This window comes from Nestor notabilis, unplaced genomic scaffold (genome assembly GCF_000696875.1).
Source record: "Nestor notabilis isolate BGI_N333 unplaced genomic scaffold, ASM69687v1 scaffold4209, whole genome shotgun sequence".
Classification (NCBI taxonomy): domain Eukaryota; kingdom Metazoa; phylum Chordata; class Aves; order Psittaciformes; family Psittacidae; genus Nestor; species Nestor notabilis.
In genome coordinates this window covers 471409-492171 of record NW_009943161.1, presented here as the reverse complement: position 1 = coordinate 492171, position 20763 = coordinate 471409, and positions in this window count along the sequence as shown.

Below are 20763 nucleotides of genomic sequence, written 5' to 3'. Positions count from 1 at the left end.
TACTCAGCTCTATCCTAACCTACTTTGATGAATAGTATTGGAGAAACCGTTTTATCTTTAAGCAATTATCTTAGAAGTTTACTGGCAACAAAAGGGGGTGGTGAAGGAAACCAGATTCTCTCACGTGAAAGTACATGCCTATAAGAAATCATGTCTCTTTTTAGGTCTTTTAGATTCTAGTGTTACGTATCTGGCTTGAAGGCAGAGCTTAGAAGGGACCAAGTAGAAGAGACACAAAAGGATGAGAATGTGATGCTGGCAGTTTCTGTGTGGTACAGAACGGGAAGCAAAAGGTGGAGGGTCCCTGTAAGAGGTGGATATGGAAGGGTAAGGGCAGGCCAAGGCTTAAGCCCTCCCCTGCCGTTCATGGAAGAATTGATTCTCAATACCACAAAGAACCTGATGCCTTAGTTTCAAAAGCTCAGTATTAAAAAAAAAGGGTCAGGTGGAAATATAAATAATAGATTAAGCTGAAAAATTGGTTTAGGCACTTTGACAATGTCTCTGAGGTGTCTTTGCTCCTTCCAGGGAGGAACAGATTGGAGAGACGAGATGCAGAAACATGGCTTTTGTTCATTTTCCTCTCCTGCGTTTTCAAATCATATCCAGACCCTTATTGTGCAAATATACTGTTCAGGATCAAAGACTCATCTCTGAGAAGAGAAAGCCCCTGGAGAGCAAGGCCTGAAGGCTAAACCCACAGTGCTGCTGGTGCTGGCTATATGCAAGTCTGTTTGGGAAGTCTAGTCATGCATGACCCAGCAGCTGGTGATATAACGAAGTCCGGAGCAGTGTACTCTGAGCCCTCGCATAACTTCTGATCTTTGTTATCTTTGCCAGCTCAGGTCCCTCTGGTGGCCGTGGTCCATCAGGAGTTTATCCTCACCAGTGTCAGATGTCTATAAGGCTCTTCTGTAATGCAACATCTATGAATTCCTTAAATTTCTCTAAAATGGGATACTCTGGCATAGGGGCTGGAATTTACCTGAGAAAGGATAATGGATAGGGTCACTGAGGTCTCTGCCCTCTTCAGAGTATCCATCCACTTGCGGAGTGACTCTAGGTAACCAGCTGTTGGGAAAGAAGCCATAGGAAGATGTTTAGTGAAACTTCAGGATTATTTCCCTTGCAGGTATGACAGGAACAGTCACAAAAACAGCATACCTGTTTGCATAGAGATCTCTCCTGCCTTGTGGTGCTTTCCTGCCTTTACTGCATCCCTGGTGGGATGCTGGATTTGCGTGCTAAGAAGGCTGCTGTTAACACAGCTTAAACAGGACACCTCACAAACAGCAGTGCCCTTGATCCATCATTAAAAGCGTCCTTGACACACTGTGGCATCAGAAGGAAAGGTCTGTGATGCTAATTGCTGGCAGCACTATTCTGCCATGGATGTTACACAGAAAGCCCCGGTACATTTTGTTTTAATTTTCAGGAGGAGGCTAGTTCGGGTTTGTTCATCTATTCATTTATTTATAGTTTTATTTATAATTCGTATATTATATTTTTATATACCTTTTTAAGTGTTTCCCTGAAGGGTATCTGAGAGCTGTGAGGGTTGGTCTGTGGTCATGGGAAGGGGACCTTCCCCATCCCTGCAGCTTCATTTGTTTTATTTTCTTTTTATTAGTATTTGAACAGTAAATAATGTTGTCCTTTTATTTATGGGCACTCCATTCTAAGATTTTGTTAAATGCTGAAAAAGTAATTATTATTTTGATAGGCAGAAAAGGAACAGGCCCAATTTCCTTTTAACAAGAGTGTTGAAGGCGGAGACAGAGAAGTCTGTCTATCCTTCAAACAAGATCTTCCCTTCCACACTAGAAAAATATTATGTGTAGTACATCAGGGAGCTTCAGGAGTAGTGAAACCTGGATCCCTGGTGTGCCTCTCTCAAAAGAGATTTATCTTCTTAGTGATTGGGCATGGGCTTTTCTCTGATCTTTTGCCCACTGAGTGAGGTTCCTATGAAGTTTTCAGCCTTGCTGGATTTTCCTCTTGGTTAGATCTGTGGCTGATGTAATCACGCAGTTTTCAACTACTTCACAGACTTTACACCAGCCTACCTCCACCTCCTCTGTAGCTGTGGCACCAGTATGTCTGGACAGTATGTTTGCATCTTGCTCTTCTAGAATTTGCCTGTGATCTCTAATGGTTCAGAAAATAAAGGCACGAAGGCATATGCCCTTGTTTAATCCTGGCTGATGGGTCAAAAGTGGAGATTAATAGGACAGGAAATGTAATTCTACTCTGCAGTCAGTAAAAGAAATTCACTGGGACTAAATTAATCATGAAACAGACACGAAGAAGAGAATAGATTAGCAGGGAATTAACTCATAAATTAGATTCACACCAAAGTTCAGAAGAGGGTTTCCTTCAAGATTACACCAAGTTCAAAGATCAGCAAGGACTGGTCGGGACACACACACACACTATTTTATTCCTGAGATCTGTCAAGTTTTATTTTAGCCCAATATTTGCCTAGTTTTCCTCCGTATAGAGGAAAAAAAGCTGCTGGAAGGAATTCAGCAGCTGGCAAGGTCTAACCACAAAGTGCCCAATGATAGAAGCTATTATCAGCCCATTCACATCGCTAAGCTCCAGCTCCTGGTGTTAACAGAAGTGCAGGAGCCCTCTCTATTATACCACCTTGCTATATTTAGAGCTCGATTGCAAGTCCTCGTGTGAATAGTAGCAGCTTGTTGAAGAGTGTTTTTTTCCAGCATGAGGGTAAGCAGAAACCACATGCAGATTTAAGTAAGGTAAAGTGCTAAAACACTGTCCTCTGTGCTGCGCTTCTCAGGACCCCCAGCCCGCCCTCTTTGTTCCAATTCACAGTGGTAGGGTGGGATGGAGGTAAATTATTGCATGTTTCTAAGGAGATGAGATTTGGCTGCAGACTCCTCGCCATTCTAATGGGATGCTTCTCTACATGATCCGCTCCTAAACTGGGCTGCAGCTTGCACCCGGGGTTAATTTAGGATCCACCCAGCAGAGTTCTTGTTAAAGCAGGATTTATACTGTTTGGCTTGCTCATTGAACTTTGCCACAAGCTTGCTTGCTGTGCAAGTGAAATGTCTCCCTTTATGTTGCCAAGGGCAGGTACTCTGGTGAAGGAAACACAGGAAAACAGAGGAGAACTCCCTGTGCCACTGTCTGTTACTCTGTGCTGTAAAAAGGCCCCATCAACTCCCTTCATCCTTTGGAGTGAGACCTGCTGCTGCCCAGATGCCAAAAGGCCCCTGTTACCCAGCTGGGTGTTCTAACACATGCCATGCTGCTGCGCAGTGGAGCTGCTGATCAGTGTGTTGAGACTGGGTTTTGTAACGCCTTCTTAATGAAGTAACAAACCAGCGCTAAACACTAGTTGAAATGGGAGTGAATCCATGAGAGATAGGCCCCCTGCTTTCTGGCTTACTCTTCCCTGTGTTCTGTGAATGCAATCAAACTGTTTTGGGGAACATCTGAGCTGCCTATTTGCCACTTAGGACTTTCTGGGTAGTGAAGTTTCCACATTGTTTATTTAGAGTTAAGTGTTCTGCTGGGTCTCTTATCATTTTCTGTAAATAACAACTGTCCTCAAAATTCTTCAGGCTGATTACTGAGACTGACAATCTGTGTGTTTTGAGTTGCTGAGCCGTATTAATCCCTAATATACTCTGGTCTGTGTATGGAAAAGCTAATGCATTGAGGTTGTCACAAGAGGTAAAATCTAAAGGACTTATTCTTCTTGGGTACATGAAGTATTTTGGATGTGATGTGAATAAATCTCCAAGCAGCAACAGTGCATGTTTCTGCTGTGCATAAAATGTTAGAGCCTGCCTTTGAATCCAACATGATAGAAATTTTACAGCATCAGAGCTAATTCATTTGCAGAAAAGACAGGGCACACTTTATTTTTACCTGCCTGTAGCTTGTCATGGTAAAGTTTATTTCACTTAATGTTGGAATTGATGGGTGGCAGAGGTACACATGCACACAAAGGAAAACTATGCAAAAGTCCTTTAGGGACACCAAATTGCATTCACCTAAATGGTAACCATCTAAAAGTTAAGAATCTGGCCATGACAGTTATCAAAAGCTTTCTTTGCAGTCATTGAGAGCAATTCATCCAATCTATTTTGTATGTCTTTCATAGGTTCCACTTCGATTTGGTAGCAAGATAACTAACTACGGAAAGCTATCTCACCAGAGGGCAGGGAAAAAAGAGAGAAGAGAAGGCATAGTCTATAGCAGTAGTCTGTTCTCCTTTCTGTTTTAAAGGCTAAGCCTCTTCCTATCAAAGTGTGAAAGCTGGAAATGCATCTTCTCAAACATTATTGAAAGAGACCTACTAGCAGCCCTTGCTAAAATGCAGATGGGAAAATGTAAGGAGATATTGGGGCCATAGATGATACAAAATCCAAGCCAGAGTTTATGGTGTGATAATTCAGTCCTCTGTAATCCACACCAGACTGATGAAATATCAGCTTGTGCCGTGGATGTGACCCCAGGCGGTTGAAAACTTTACTGTGCTTTGGATCAGGGCAGTTAAGAATGCAGAGTACAAATTCAGTCAGCAAAACATGTCTTCTTTGTGTTTTCAATACAGCAAAATGCTTTGCTGCTTCTTTTATTTCCTTCCTTCAGTCACATCAAAGGAATGTTGCAAGTGGCTCCAGAGAAACAAAGCCTGGAATAGAAAAGGGATTTAGAGAGAAAAGATTAGATTAAATTGGTAAGAAAAAGAATTCCCAGTGCCATGTTCCCAGGTCAGGCTTCTGAAGGGGAGCCCTCTGCTCCTGATCCGTTATGATTCACTTGTCAGCTCTGCCCAGAGCAGCTTCTCTTCTTCATCTATACTCCTATAAACTAATACCCAGTGATAACAGCCCTGCCAAGCCTGGTTGCTGCTGATGCATTGTGCACAGCTTTCATTAATCTGTTTGTGTCTAACAGCTCATCGATGAAAACTCATTCTAATTCCCTTCTTTCTCATCTTCTATGGGCTTTCTGTGAGGAGGAGTGAGTTTGCAAGAAAGGAGTGACCTGTAATACTCCCTAGGTTTAGCTGTGGCATAGAATCATAGAATGGTTTGGGTTGGAAGGACCTTAAAGCTTGAGCTGAGCCCTGTCTTGCTACAGGAAGTCCTTTCAGGTAATTTTTTGCCCTATCCAGCCTAGACGTATAGAACTGACTATTTGCTTTCCAGTGTGTCCTCTGGACCTTTTCCAGTTGGGCCAAGTCCTCCTTGCATTGCTTTGGCCAAACTGGGAACAGAACACTAGTGGAGATCTTAATAATGCTGGATCAAGAGAGATGAAATTAATTTATCTATTTTGCCAGCTTACATTCTTCATACCCACCCAGTATTGCATTTGCATTTTAATCATCAATAATGCAAATTGGTTTTATTTCCAGTAGAAATGTTACCTTGTCATAGCTCCTCATACATGTGTTTGTAATATTGATTATTCCTGTCTAATTGTAGTAACTTGTACTTGACCCTATTGAATTGCAACTGTTTTCTTCAGACTACACCTCCAGTTTGTCAAAGTGATTTTGAATTTTAATACAATCTTTGTCTTACTTTGGTTTCATCTGCAAATTGAATTAGCATACTTCCTATTTCATCTAAATCTTTAATGAAAATACTGAATTGTACCAAATCTGTGTCTCAGTCCTCCAGAAGCTCATTTAACACACCTAACCAACCGTTTTGGCAGTGAAGTGCTGCGAGCTGCTTTCTGAGTGCAATTTTCTAAACAGTTCATATATATTTACTCTCCTGTAGTTCGTCTAGACCATGCTGTTTATTTGCTCTGAGAATACGAAATCGTTTTGAAGAGCTTTACTAGATGACTTCTTGTCCTGTGGGTATTCCCCTGGTACCTTCTCATAGAAGCAAATTAGAGTGGATCATCATAATTTGTTCTTGGCAAAGTTGTGTTGACCGATACCCATTTCTTTCCTTCTAGGTACTTCCAAATTGTTTCTTTGTTCTGAGGAACTGGAGTTGACAGGTCTATCGTTTGCTTTCTTCTCTTTTTTCTCTTCAAAAGATGGCCACTACATTGTGTCAGTTATCTAGTTCATCACCAACCCTTCCTAAGTTCTACAAAAATAATCGTTAACAGCTTTGAGATTGATTGAGTCAGTTCCATAGAGCTGCAAAAGGAATATAGCAGATTCAGCTCATTAGGAAAGATCTAAGCCATGTAACTTCTCTAACCTATTCCTTTTCTATTCTAGGCCTCCTTTACTCCTTTGTTAGTTCTTAACAATGCTAATTCATCACAGATGATCTTTGTATGAAAATTGATGCAAAATTACTCTTCACAGCCTTATTGTCAATAGATTTCCCTTCTCTGGAAAGTGGACTAACAATTTATGCTGCCTTTTACTACTAATAAACTTAAAGAATGATATCCTTTTCTGTGTGATAGTTTTGCGAGTCTCATCTCACTTTGTGTCTTTATTTTTCAGGCTTTATTCCTAGCTGTTCTTTCTGTACTTTTGCACTCATTAGTATTAATCTATTTTAATCCTCTTTTCAACATCCTTTGTACTTTCGCCATACATTTGAAGTCAATTAAGACCTCGTGGTATGACCAAGCTGTTCTCTTAACACTTGCCTATCTTTATTAATAATAACATAGTTCATGTTTGTTATTTTTCTTGGGAATATACAGTTCTTGAATCTCTTCTAGAAAGAAAATTCTCAAAGATCCCCATCCACCCATCTTCACTGAGTCCTCTGATATGGAAGATTTACACAAAATCTTGTCCACTTGATCTTATTCTTTCACTAAGCTTTGGTGAAGCTCTTTCATGGAAGCACCTTTTGTGTTTCTGGAATATATGTTGTCTTTCTCTTCTGATACTGCTTGCAGGGAAAACATGAGTTTGTGCTTTAGTGCTAGAGAACTGCATGTCTTGTGCTGGGTTGACAAGGTCTTTAAAAGTGAGAAAATCTGTAGATATCATGGTTCATTGCCTCTGAAGGAAACCTAGTTCCTGTTCAGAGTCAGCTTTGCCTGGAAATCATACTTGCAGTCAGACGGTAACAAGATGAATAAAACCATATTATTCTGTTAAAGTGTAACTGAAACAGATTTCATCACATGCTTGTTGCTACAAATCAACAAGCAAAACCTTTGTTCATTTTATCTAGAGACTTTGCTTTTCTCTCTCATTCTTCAAGTTCTGATTCCCAAAATCTCTTCATTCTTTGAAGGTATCGATGGGAGGTTTTGGTCAATTGAAGGTCTTAAAAGTAGATTGGAGGTAGATTCCTGTGTATTGACACTCCTTTAGCCAGGCTGATGCTTTATAATAACCCAGAATTGGCCTACTTAATCATCTGATTATACCAGTGGGATGCCTGATGACTGTAAACCCGTGAAGATTTGCTTTCAGATCTCTTGCTGGGTACCCTTGGTTTACCTTGTAGAGTCTGGGGGAATCCAGTAAGTTCAACAGCCTTGATTCTGGTCAGTATCAGCAAATAACTTTTTTTTCCCCTTCTGACTGAAGAGTAGGTCATTCCTTGCTGGAGTGAGGGTTGTCAGCCTCCCTGCTGAGCTTTTGATGACAATATCCCATTAGTTCCATGATGTAAACATTTAAAGTTTTTGTCATACGATTTTCTTGGTGTTCTGCACTACACAGAGCCTTAACAGGACACTTTCAAATGAAAGCAACTTTATTGGCAGGCCCTCATGACTGATCTCACTGGTGATGTGGGGTACCAGTATTATCACAGTGCTCATTTACTTACTGTCCTTAATCACGCAAGCACTGTCAGCAAGTACTTCAAAGGAAGTACATGAATGCCTTAACATACAAGTCTTTAATTCACTTGCTTCTTAGAAAGCTGTACACCTTCATATTCACCTGCTATTCATGAATTATCCTCTTGCCTGCCCCCAAAGACCATTAGCCGACTTCTTTCCTATTCAATAATTGGTTTCTCCTCAGCAGGCTGCTTTGTCCTAGGAACTGTACATAAATGTAATGCTGAAGACATTTCTGGTGAAAATGGGTCTCAAGTGTAGAGCATGGAGTGTTTGGTCCTCCTCTGAACACAGAGAACAGCCATAGCGAGATTTTACAACAGTGATGATTCAGGGATTATCCCATATTCACAAAGCTTATTTGCTCTCTCTGGCAAAGGCTTCCTACACTCCTTCTAAGAGTTCTCTGTTTTATAACAAACTTTAGTCAAGAAGCTTAAACTTTTACAATTTCTTTTGCAAAGACTATAGGCATACTGGGATAGAGCAGACAGCATCTCTGTGTACATATGGAGGTGGGTGTATTTAGGTGTAGGAGCGTGCATGCCTCAGTGTTTTGGAGTATATTATCAATTTTCCCTGGTGTTTATTATCTGAAGATTGAAATCTGTAGGTGCACTCTGTTGGGGCTCTGTGTCCTCTAATTACAGCAACTTCTAGCTCATACTGATTTAGGGCTTGCTGAAAAGCACGTATCCCATAGGATAGAAAGCGTGATGTATAATTTTATATGGCAGGACAGTCACCAATGAAAAATGAAGATCAACCTTATCTGAGTTGGCGAAAGTATAAAGGAAGACAAAAGGAAGGTATGAGCTTAAATAAACAAACACAAGGGAGAAACTGAAAGGAAAAGGAAATAAGGTAGTATATGGTGGTCATACCTGCATTCACTTTACTCTGGAGCCATTTGGTCTTTTGGACCAGGTCTGTTTGTAAGAGGGCTTAAAAGAAAAACATCAGTGGCTGTCTTTAGTTAAAGTGGCTGTATCTAAAACCATATGCTAATTTCTGATATAAACCCCAAAGTTTTTGGCTGCTTCCCTTCCAGAATAAAAGGACCAGTGTATTTTATCCATTCCATGTGGGGTGATGTTAATTTAGGTGGGGTTTTGTGACCCAGGAACTTGTCCCTTTCAGTCATGTTTACCACTCGATCAGTGTAACTGTACCTTACCTGCATTGATATCACCATGATTTCTAAATGCCATTGTCCACCTTGAAGAGATTAAAACTGTTCTGTGAATACTGACTTTGGGGATGGACATGAGGTGAAAGGGGCTGATCCAGAACCCACTAAATATAATATGAGTCTTTCTACTGAAGTCACCTAGCTTTGAATCAGACCCCCCCCAGTATGGGAGGGAATAGTCTTGAGCCAGGATATTTCAATACTTTCATTTTTTTTTCATTTCATTTGTATCTAATCATGGTTTGTATATTTTTTTTTTTTTGAGCAAAAGGCGCTCTGAGGTCCTGCCTGCAATCTGGAGAATAATAATTACTTCTGAGATGCAGCCTTTTAGCTGAATGTTAGAGGGAGAAGGTAACAGGGTTAAAAAGACAAATAATTTTCCTGGGATCTTATTATTTATAAGAATATATTCTATATTCCTTCAGGGAAATAGTAGACACACTTTTAAGTTCAATGATTTAAAGCAGAGAATAACCTTATGAAAGAAAGAGAAGAGAGAAGAATGGAAAAAGAAAAGAACAAGATTTTTTATGTATGGATTTCTTCTGTTGTTTTTGTTGTTTGTTTTTTTTTTTTAACCCCATTGCTCGTCCTCTGTTCACAATAAATTTCTTAAGCTCTGATCATTCACTAAGGAATAGGGTTACATACGAAGTATAATACAAATTTGGAAGTACTCTTCAACTACAAGGTCCTACTCCAGGAAGAGATTTTGTTTCATTTCACAGCTGATGAATGAGATCCTCCAATCTGCATATACTCCAAACTAATTTTGAGGCTGAACTTTATGTAAATCACAGAGAGCTGGGGACTGAGAGCAGGGATAGGAGTGGACTGCAGCTGGGAGGTGAGGCAGGACTGGAAATAACAGGAGATAGCACAGCTGAAGACTGAGTGCATTAGCAGAGTTATTTGACAGCCGTAGACCAGAATTACAGTACATACTCCAGCTCTGCACTGGCACATGCTGATTATGTTTAGGCATCATCCTGTCCCTGAAAGCGTAAACAGGGACTCTGATTCATGCTGAACCCTATGCTATTGTTAGGGCTGTGTTCGTAGTGAGGGAACAAATTAAAAATCCAATAGTACTGAGAAACAAGGGCTTGATTGCTGTATTGAATTACTGTGTATGTGACAACTTGCCTTCTTCCCCCAGCACGTGTATTTTTGGAGGATCTGTGTAAGATCCGTTTATCTAAAAAACTCTGAAGCAACAGTTTTTGGAAAACCCTGGAGAATGTGACTTGGAAGTTCCTGGTGCATTTGTTCCTGTTTTCTCTTGCTTTCTTTATCCCGTGTCAACAGCTTCCTATTTCTAATGGTTTCTTCTTTTATGGATTTTCCTTTTCCTCTCTTTTGGCCACATTAGATAAAAGCCAAGGCTTTTGTAATTAAAAATCTGCATTTGTAATACATACCAAAGAGGAGATTAGTTTTAAAATGAAAATGGAATATAGTACCTGCCTTCCTCAGATAAGCCTGAGACAAAGCCAGAACAGTGCTGATCTCTGCGGAGTCCTGGTTATTGCATTGACTTCTGCTTCCCTTTTGCCTCTGCTTTACAATATAGTCATAGTTCAGAAAAGTGGCAGCAAAGATTACCTTGTGGGGTGTCATATTCAATCTCTGTCAATGACACCCAAATCCAATTTGCTCAGTTTACAAATCAAAGATCATTTTTTTCCCCTTCCTGTACCTCTGGCACCAGGAGTACTACCTCAGATCTTTCAGTCAAACTGGCTGCTTTCTTAGCTTCTAGATCAAGCGAACAGGGAAACAAAAACCTCTAAGCAGAATTTTCTGTTCTTGTGAAGTAACTGATTTACTTGTATAGGAGTGTCATGGCAGCTCCAAGAGATTTGTGGCGTTAATTAGCTCTTTCTGTCTTCTGTACAACATGATACAAAGGAAACAATATATGCCTTTGAGCTTTTAGTGTAAAGAACTACAACCAAAGACTGTATTTCCACTATTTCAATGCTGTTAATGTCATCAGGCCTAGTATTTATCTGCCCAGTGGCCAGGGCTTTGCGTCACGACTATGAAGAGAAAAAACATTTGCAATAAATGCGGGTTTGAATTTTTGTGTTTGGTTTGATCATGTTTACATTCCTTCTGTCTTGCTTGCTGCCAGCATCCTGTCTAGGGGTGGTCTGGGACAGAGGGAGATGGAAGAACAGATTATAAAGCGGTCATGGGAAGGACACACAGAGCTTTCGATTGTGTCCGTTGTTGATTTAGAAAACTGAGCTTTTCCAGCAACGAAACAGAAACGTCCTCCATGACTCAAGTGCATATGGCAAAACACTGAAGAAAAATCATAGCCTTACATCCAGATTTTCACAAAGAGAAAAGAGGCAAAGGTTGCAGAATAAACTATTACTATTGTAATTTTTGTGGTTATGGAAAGAATAATTTCCAGAGGAATGGTTTAAGTGTAGGATGGTGATGGTGAGTGGCACTTGATAACAGCCTGTGGCCAATATCCTGAGAAGTGGTATATTAACGCATTGTCCCCATTTCTGAGTCACAAATGAAACTATGACATGCTTCCTTTCCTGACGTTCTGAGTGCTATTAATTCAGAAAGCGCTATTTAGTGACCTAAAGTTACTTTCTCTATCTTAACCTGTCAGAAAGTTTTGTTTCAGCTTTATAGAAGTATGTCCATGCCCTAACTCTGATAGAATTTGGGGGGAAAAAAAATTATGAATCACAGCCCATTTTGGGATTTTGGCACAATTCAGATTCTTGAATAACAATGATCCAAAGGAAATCAGCTGAAATTGATTGATTTCCTAATTTAGCTATATCACCTTTTAGTCCAATAGAGTGTTTGCACATGTAATGGCACTAAAATAACTTGGCAGATCTCAGCCAACAGAATCAGTTGTGTGTTCGTAACTGGACTCAGCATCTTTTTTGGTGAATGCCAAGGAGGGACGTCCTCTCAGATGCAGATGGGCAGGGATGAAAAAAGATTGGGAATGTTTCCAGCCTGATCTTCAAAGGTGAAAGATTAGTGCAATTGAGAAAAGCGGACTAGTAAGAAGGGGTCTTCCCCTACACCCATCTGCCACCATATTTGTTAACGTCTCTTAGAAAATAACTAGATAAAGAAACATTAAAAATGTGTATTTTTCTAGAAAAAGATTGTATGAAGGGAAATGATTTGTGAAAGATACTCTGAACATGAAGTGACAAGCACTTGACATCCTCTTGGAGTCAGTCATCCTAGAGCTTGCTTGCTCCCACCACACAGAAATTCCCTAAAGAATCATCAAAGTAAAGCAAAAAGCCTTTTTTCTTCTTACTGCCATTCTTTCCCAGTCAAGGTGGAGGGGAAAGGGATTTGGTGCCCTGTGATAACAAAACTGAAAACAGAAAGCAAAGACATAGAAACTGCCTGCCTTCCTCCTGCACAGCATTGCCCTACTCTGACAAGTACTTCTCTAGCTTTGCATTTTGCTCACAGTCCGAGCATATTGATGCTGAACTTTCTGTGAAATGAGGCTATGGTACTTTGGCTTCTAATTAAATTAAAGCTGCAAGGCAAAACACCTTCCTCTTAGGAGAAGCTTTTTAGGACAAGCAAAAAACATCACAGGGGTGGAGAGAAGAGAGAAACAGGCAGTCAGAGAAGGGTGCCTGCAGAAAAGTAGGGGTGAAGTCCTTCCCTTCCAGGAGTATGTTCTGCTTCCTGCAGTGTGTCTGTAAGTCCTGATTCTTCCAGGCTGCCAAGTGAGAAATGACAACTATTCATTTTCAGGGACATATCAAAATCTGATGAATCTTGTATTTTATCACCTTTGAGGGCAATCTTCCAGTCATGATGCTGCTGTATTTACTCACGATGGCTGAATCCAGAGAGCAGAAAACAGTGCAGCATTCATCCACAGATTGAACCAAACTCAGTTCAGTGCCTGGGAATCTCATTTTATGGATGCAGTTGAGTTTTATTACTTCAGAGTCAAAGATAATGATTTGGCAAAATATTTAAGTAGAATATTGTCCTTTGTGCAATTAGAATTTGCTCCTGTTTATATTCCACTCTATATGGATTTGTCTAAATTTCAGGACCTTGGCAATGTACCAGTTCAGTGTTTGCATGTACTACTTCCTTTTGTTTCCACAAATCAGTAAGTAGGGGCTGGAAAAAAGTTATGTCCCTGAAGAGTGACCGCTCTGGGAAGCTGATGGTCTATAGGTAATACACCTATGCAGTCTCCTTACAGCTTATGTTGGCAAGAGCTACGGGAGAGTCTCAATACGCTGAAATTATTTTTAGTTTTGCTTTTGGGATAGCTGCTTTATTATGCATGGCAAAGATATGAATGAATATGGAATGTCAACCTTCCAAATGCCAGGAAACTCTTTTGTCACATGGCCTGTAAAAATGAATGATTTGGCTAACAAATGTGACTTATACAAGATTTAAGGAAAGAGAAAATAAACACTGAAAAACTCCAACCCAAGTGTTTTTATTTCTACTTGAAAGTGTCAGGCTATAAATCCTGCTTCTTTGGCCCTTCAGCGACAAGAAACAAACACAGCTAACTGTAGGGCAAAGTTGAGACATTCCTTTTTGCAGTAACATTGAGCTCCAGATTAGGGCCATGAAAGTTCTCACTGGTTTATTACCACAGGTCTTGTGCATAAGAAAGACTGATGGAAAAATTCCACTTGTCAGAGGAAGAAAGTTGACACACTTGTGACTTGTAGTGCAGTTGCATTGGAGTGGGAGTAGGGATGGTGGAAATAGTCTTGACAAAGAAGGAGTATCAGGCAAAGTGCAGGTGACAGTGTAATTTATCACATGGCTGTGAAATGTATTAGCTGCCTATCACCCTCAGTTATGTAAAACAAAGAGAGAGAGAATTGATTAAACTACGACCTCTTCCATCTACTGGCTGTCATTTTAGTTGTTGTGACAGAGGCTAGTGTCTAGTCATTAAATGTACAGACTTCTCAGTTTCAGATTTGAGCACTAGATTAGTAGTTCATGTGGTGTGTTTCTTTCTCCTTGCTCGGCTCAGTGTGTATGGTGGAAGCTTCTCTGTGTGTACATCACCACTCTGGAGTTAGCTGTCCACCCATCCCGAGCCATGGTGGACCCCTGTACAACGGCTCATTCTTCTTTCTCTTTTGGCCCAGAGCCTTGTACTCTTGTATTTGACTCTGGATTTGAACCGCTTGACGACAGATCCCATAGGGAGGAGGGATGTGTTGGTTGCTTCTAACTTTCGAGTCCTACGGGGACATAGGAAACTATCTTCATAAGTTTAGTTATACAGAGAATTATGGTTGCCTCTATGACTAAAGTTCTTCAAGTAGCAGATAATTTAGCACCACACTTAAGGGGAGGTATTACAGGTTTCTGTTATAGTCTGTTACCAACTGGTTAGTCCAGATAAAGCTTTAAAAGAAGCCCTTTTCCATTTAAGCTTTGATACTTCCACCTTGTATTTGCTCCTTAGGGAGATGGATAGCTGTAAAGGCAAACCAGAACTTTAAAAAGGTAGCTGCTGATTATGAAAATTAATTAGTGAAGGTGCACAGGCTCTTTAATCAATACAGGTAGCTACCTGACCTGAGTCAGTAACTGAGATGCAGATGGGCTCTGTATAGAGTAAGTGTTGCAATATCAGTGTATTGCTTCCGTGGCAGGGATTTATGAGAGACAGTATAAACCTTTATAGTGCTAGGGTCCACCAGACCTTTGAGAATCATTCTAGCATTTCACTAGTCCAAGTGTATTCCGAATGAATACAAAAGGGTTGCCCTTTAGGGAGTCTACATACATCTTTAATCATTCCCATGCCAAGTTATCTGAGCATTTAATACAGAAGGGAAAGTTGTCCGTGGATTGTTAATATGTATTTTCTCAGAATCCCTGGATTAGCAGAAGATGATAGAATGGTTATCCGGGAAGACAGGCTCAGTGAGCAAGGCTTCTTCAGGTTTAGGAATGTATGTAATGAGTGATCATCAGATAGTACCAGAACTGTTTTCCTTAGAAGTTCATCTTGTGATTCTGTGGTAAGTAACCTGATGTGAAAACACCTCTCCTGAACAGTTGCTCTTAGCTGGGAAAGGATGACTACCCACGGTCTGGCAGAAGGCCTGTGTTGAATCTCAGGTAATCTGATCCCACTGTATATAAACCTAATCTCTCTGGTTTTAGGACATTCCTAGTGTTGGCTTTGCTGGGACAAGTTCTGAGAAGTAGTGTCAACATGATCTTTCCCTGGGTTGTGCTCTCAAGTCCTCTTCTGAAACGTTAAGCAGGAGGAGCATGTTCATTTGCCACTGGATGGTCTCAAAGATCAAAACTTCTGCAACTAGACCAGGGCTATCTGCAGATTCATTTTGACCTGGCTTTCATTTATGGAGTCAGGGAGAGGAGTGAGGAGTAAGTCTGGTGAAATATAAGTAAAACACCAGCAGGGAGAGGAATGGATCCAGCAGGCTCCCAGTGCAAAGAAAAGCAGCATCAAGCTGCTCATATTTGTGCCAGCTCAGTAGCCGTGTAGGACCTTTCTGGTAGCTAAGCAACAGGGGCCATAAAGACATCCTGGCCACATGAGCTATTTCTTTAGACTTTTTTCCTTATGGGAAAGCTGTAGGAGTGGGCAGCCAGGTAAGAGAGAAGCCAGCAGTGGATTTCTTCCTGTATTTCAAAGCAGCCAAAGCAGGGACTAGGATCTAGCCATGTGAATGTGAGTTACAAAGGAAGAAAAGTTTTGTGAATTCAGATGAGTCCTGGGAACTTTACAAAAGCCCAGTATGAAACTGGAAAGTTCACAGACCCTTTGTGTCTCTGGGATTTCCCAGTCACTATCTAATAAGTACAAATCTCCCTATGTTGATTACAGAATTCTGCCTGCTTTAGTTGCTTGGCTCTATTAGTCACCAAATAAAATTTTGTATAAGTAATAGTGAAGCACTTTCAGGTAGTTTTGTTCAACAAATAATAAAGAGCAGCCTGAAAATCAACTTACCTATCCATTTATTCTGTGGATAAATGCCGGAGAAAGTCATAATAGCAATAACCAAGATTTATTTAGCTCCTTTCATTCGAAAGAATCCCAGAGGGCTTTTCTCACAGCATACAAAGAGATTGCTCACTCCCTACTGAAATGCAACACTTCTGGGGTGGAACACATCAACTGCTCTACTCCATCATGAACTACATCAAATTTGTTAACAGGTGGAGAAAGAAATAATGGTAGTATTTTATGTAGACAGGATGTAATCTTAACTGGAATTTGGTCAGAATATTGGATTTTAAAAGTTTTATGCTTGCAAGAAAGAACGGGGTTATCAAGACCTTGATTTTATGCCTTATCCAAAAGAACAGCTACATATTGGGCAGCAGTTCAGTACAGACTAACAAACAAGACCATCCTGTATTAATTACTAGTTCTTTACAGCATCTGGGTTTTCCTTAGAGGCTTTTCTGTCATCTAGGTTCAGACTTGCCTGGTTTATGAGAAAATAATGAGATCATACTCTTAAGGAGTTGCGAGTACTGGTTTACTACTCTTAATCAAAACTGGATTTTATTTGCCTATATTCACTTGCCAGAAACTGTATTAGGTTTATGGTGCTCAGAGGATCTCTTTGAGGGTTTGAAAAGAGATACTGTATGTTATTATTTGACATGAACACAACACAGATGATTACAACACATCTGCTGCTCCATGACCACAGTATTATGTTAGTGCAGGTGAGATCATAAGAAGTAACCTGCTGTATAGTGAAAGGGGGAGAGAATATCTTGTGTGTACCACCAAGTGATAATCATATGCGCGTTTGCAGAACACAGGAGAGTGTTTCCGTACAGAACATTGCTCTTATGTCAAAGATCTCCATGTCTGTATGTTCCCTGCCTTAGTGGTTTTCATTGCTTTCTCTGGCTGCTAAGCAAAATAATATTAAGAAAAATACCATTTTCTAAAATACATTCTAATATTTATATATATGCATGTGTCTATGAATTATCAGAGGCAAAGCTTTCTCTCTGAGCACTAGAAAAACTCAGAGCTGATACATAGTGGAAGCTGATAGAAAAGGTTCCTTTCTAAGTGACCTTCCTATCTAATGAACAGTCGAGGGTCACAACCACAGAACAGACAAATCAGGTGACAGTTCAAGAAAACGAAGCAGTAAATTATAGTAGAACACAAGAACATCAATCATTCTGCTTTGGCTTTAATATCTCAACCTGGAGGTCCAGGGTAGATAGAGACAAAAAAACCTAAGTGCCAGATCTAAAAGCAGTAAGGCCAACCCTTGGGCTGTCTGTCTGATGGTGAATAGAAAACTGTGAGCATCAGGTTGTCCTCATCATTCCAGTGGACTCCTTGTTTGTTAATGCATTGTTCTCAGGATCTCTCTTTCCTGCCATATTTTAGCAGACATATTCTATCTTCATAAATGAAGCAGTGATTTGGAGTTCTGTATGTTCCTGTAAATTAACGGAAGGGCTGGTGAACCTACGGGTTGAACAAATATTAATGAAAGTAGAGGCTGAAGACACCACAGGCTAAATTCCTGGTATGCAAGAGTTAAATCAGGGCAGCACCACTTACTTTATCTTCACACAAGATTCTTATTAACCAGCTTCAGAAATCAGAATACAACCAGTTCTTCTGCTGAACACTAGCTCTACCTTACCTAGCCAGCAGGGCTACTGGTGACTGTCATCAGTATTGCTGATTGCTTGGTTTGCTTAAAAAAATCTTAGTGACAATCTCTTTGTCTTCCCTGATAACATTTGAATGCGTTAGCCAGTTGCAAGCAAATGTAGAAGAGGGAGTAAAAATCTTATTAAGAGAATAAAAGTATATTGAAATAAGGTGTTAAATAGGGAGACTCCTGGTCACATCAGGGTAGGCAGGACTTGGCTGGTAAGTGTTCTGGCCAGTCGGCATATGCTATTCACCCTACACATCACTGTGGGCTTGCTCTGGTGCTTTAGGGTTCCTGCAGGACTTTGCTGGGGAACTGGGGCTGCTGCAGAGCCGGGAAATGGCTTAGCTGAATCAATAGGAATGTGGGCTTTACTAGTTCTTCTGCTTCTAGAACTTTTTTAATCTTATCCTTTTAGAAAATGCCACTAAAACCACTCAACAACAATCATTTATGAAACTAATGGGCTGATGGTTCTAACTCTGAGCTCTCCCCCACATCCAATGGCTGGGAGCCAGCAACTCGTGCATTTTTCATAAAGTGCCTAAAGTACTGCCTCTTACATCTTTGTGCTTTGGTTTTGCTGTCTGTGGAAATGGGAATAATAAATCCTGGCCTCCACATGAGGTCTTTTAAGACTTCTCTCCAAAGAGATTAACAGCAGAGTGCACTGTTGGTGTCTGCTTAGCTCCAGCCACACCTGACTTTGCTCCATGCTGTAACTATTTGGTCCAAAACTTTCCCAGGAACTAAGTGATTAAGGATTGGTGCACTAAGATAAAGGAGGAATAAAGAGAGAAGATCTGATAAGCACAGGTAATGCTTATAAGAGAAAGGACACCTTAGAAAGTATTTACTTAAAGCCTGTTGTACTGGGGTTTGAGATGATTGGTATTAGTCATCTCCATCATGGGAAATTTCTGGTTTGCAGGTTAGCCCTATAGTTTTTAATGATTACTGCCAACCCAGTGCAGCATCCAGGTCTGAGGAAGCAATGCAGCCAGGTAGCTGAAATGCATCCTAAAAAGATGGTAGGTGTAAGTACAGACTAGCTCCGACGTGTCATTTGTCAGCTGCGTAGGCCCCATTGAGCTATATCTAAAGAATCAAGTCAAAATATTTCTCACCATAATGGAGTAGCTATAGATGATGCCATAAATATCTAAGCAAACATGGGAATCACTACCGCTCAGCTGTACCTTGCATATGGGATATGACATATTGCTGTTCAGGAAAACTTAATTGAAACCATTTTCCATGAGAAAATACAGCTTTAGTAAAATGGATCTTTTTTGGAAAATCAAAGAAGTTTCCAAGAATCTGCCTAGAACAGATAGTTTCTTGACACAAATCCTTTTCAGATTTCCTTCTTTTTAAGTTAGCTTTCTATTTAATTTCCTTTTATTTTATTTTTCCTCCATTTTTCACACTATTTCAGTATTAGTAATGCAGAATGTTGTTTGCTAGTAAATATCTATTTCAGAGGAAAAAAAAATCACAGTAGTTGCATGTTCTAATTTGGTGAAATTATAGAAATTTGGAGATTTGACTGGGTCTCTTTAACATTCACACAATTATACCTGCCAAACAAAAGCTTTCTTGCCTTACTTTGCCCATGAAATTTTGCTGGTGCAAATCCTTCCCCTGTCATGTGGCGTGTCACTTGTAAATAATCTGAATTGTGGGTTTGTGCCCTTCTGTGTCAGAACTGTTTCACCTGTCTTGTACAGAGTGTAAATCCAAGAATTGCATTTTCTGGGTAACTGTGTAAAAGGCATAGAAGAGAATACAAAACTTTTATTTATGGCATTGCCCAAAGACTGAACTGTCAACAGGGAAATAATACTTCTTCCTTATAAACACTATTATGCTGTAAGTGAAGTCAACAAGAGTTCTGCTGTTGGTCTCAGTGGGAGCAGGACTGGATCCAGGAAAGTATATCATACATTTCTTCATTTTACCTTTGCACACACAGCCTTTTGTTACAGAGCTGAGAAGGCTTTTGATTGACTTACACTAATGTATGTCATTTGCGGTGACTTAAATAGCTGCTTTTATTATTATTATGATAGGGCTTGCAGACCCCAATTAATACTTGGGGACATCTTAGTTTGACATTGTAAAAATATAAAGAGAAACAGAGCTCTCTGAATTCATGATTCCCTGAAGCTGTGTGCATACTGTGCATGAAGCACAAGTCTTTTGTAGAACAGTTTTGCACCTTATATTTCAATGCATAATTATTAATGCAATTAGTATCTTCATGCAAAACAGTTTCTTTGTTGCCTTCCTCATAGAACTTTTCAATTTCCCTTCAATGCCAAGATGACCTTTTGGTCAACGTGAATATTTGAACTCTAGGGAAATCTGACTGCTCCCTTTCTGTTGTTTAAATCATTCTCTCCCTTCCACACATACACCATCTTTTCTCTCTTGGATTTCATTCTGCTGGAGCATATTCTCAGTGCACAAGGCAGGGAGAATGAGAGGGACAAACACCTTTGCAAGTTGAGATTTATCATTCTGAAATGATGGCAGGGGAAATTGCATCATCCGCATATCTGTCTGGGGAGGAGGAAGCAGACTGGGAAATATTTCTGCAGAATGATGGACTCTGGTGTCAGTGTCTGTTCCAAGGGAAAAAAAAATGTGTGCGCAAAGAGTTGGAATTAAAAAAGTATATGTGGGTATAGGTGACTGCTTTTTGGCATCCATAATTGAGGAGATAGCCAGGCCAACTTTGTTTCTCTTGCTGTTGAAAATTCAAATAGCTATGTTCAATTGATCTCAAGAGGGAAATCAGAAGAAAAGCCTAGCTCTCTTCTTCTTGAATTGGTCTTCAATTACAGCTCAGTATTGATCTTATGAAATTATTAGTCTCATGTCTAGTTTAGATAGATGGAGCTTCATGGGTTTTCATGGAATTCCCTGATTTCTCCCTGTTGAGAACCTGCCTCATTCTTGTAGCCATGACAGATAAAGCCCTGTCTAAGGTGAAGTCATCCTACTGGGTATAATCCAGATGCAAAGCTTTTCTCCAAGAAACTAGAAAGCTTAGACAAAAGTCCCTCATTAGCACAGTGGTCACTGTTGTTT